This window comes from Nanorana parkeri, unplaced genomic scaffold (assembly GCF_000935625.1).
Source record: "Nanorana parkeri isolate BGI_ZX_2015 unplaced genomic scaffold, ASM93562v1 scaffold1441, whole genome shotgun sequence".
NCBI lineage: Eukaryota > Metazoa > Chordata > Amphibia > Anura > Dicroglossidae > Nanorana > Nanorana parkeri.
In genome coordinates, this window is record NW_017307709.1 from 93462 (window position 1) to 94553 (window position 1092).

Genomic DNA, 1092 nt, shown 5'->3' on the forward strand with positions numbered 1-1092 from the left:
CAGTCTTGCAATGCCTCATGGGACTTGTAGTTCCACAACAGTTGGCTAGCTGAGGTTACCTACCCCTGTTCCCTGTATTATGTGGAAGGGGGGCGTACCCAGAATGTGGATCTGTGCTCAAGTCCTCCTCTTCTTTTTCACTGAATAACCTTGCCCTGGGGACGCCGGACAAGAAGGCCAAAGCTGTGGAGAATTACCTGATACAGATGGCGAGATTTGGCCAGCTCGGTGGGAAGGTCGGTGTCCATTTATGTTGCATTTTTTGATAAGTGAATTTGTAACGTGCCGCTTTGAAGAGTACATCGGAGATAAGTCACGGCAAGCAAGTTTTGTAGACGTTCATAGAGATGTGATCTGAAAGGGCCGTCAGGATTCCGGCGCATTTCCTGTGTGTTGCTCGGGAAAAGTCTTAGGCCCCGTTCACATATAGCGAATTGTCGCGCGATTTCCGCCGCGATATCGCGCATTTTTGCCGCGCGATATCGCGAGAAGTCGCCGGCCAATGTTATTCAATGGAGCTGTCTTAACTCCATGTCGCTCGTCGCGGTCGCAAGTCGCTTCTACCGGACCCTTTTTTCTGCGGATTTTGCGCGATTTTGCTTTTTTTCTATGGAGCCCGACGGGGAAGGTCGCGCTACCGTCGCTGGAACGTCGCCCCGAAAGTCGCGCTATCCCGGCCGTGCGGATCCGCTGCAAAAGGTATGTCGCTAGGTGTGAATGGGGTCTTACGCAGGCGCATGAAGTGATGTATCAAAGAAGGCTCCCTGGTGTCCCGTTAGCACAGGGGTGGGCAAACTCCAGCTGTTGTGGAACTACAAATCCCATAAGGCATTGCATGAATGATGCCCAGAGACGGATGCATGCTGGGATTTGTAGTTTCAACACAACCAGAGGGCCAGAGTTTGCCCACCCCAACGTTGGAGGTTCCGGCTCCTGGTTCAGTTGGTCCTCGTCATCTACAAATCGGAATCGGTCTTTATCCTGTTATATACAATTCTATCCTCCGAAATTCCATCTGTGAATGGGAAGTAAATACAACCAATGGGGTTCACGCTAACCTGCGCATGTCACCTAGTGTGCTGTGTAATCTGA

At 51.2% G+C, this 1092-nt stretch overlaps 1 protein-coding gene across 1 annotated transcript in view; it reads left to right on the forward strand.

The window, feature by feature from the left end:
- PDCD5 (programmed cell death 5) overlaps positions 1-1092 on the forward strand; it is a 7159-nt gene that overhangs the window by 4024 nt on the left and 2043 nt on the right. The gene's annotated exons all lie outside the window — the stretch shown is intronic.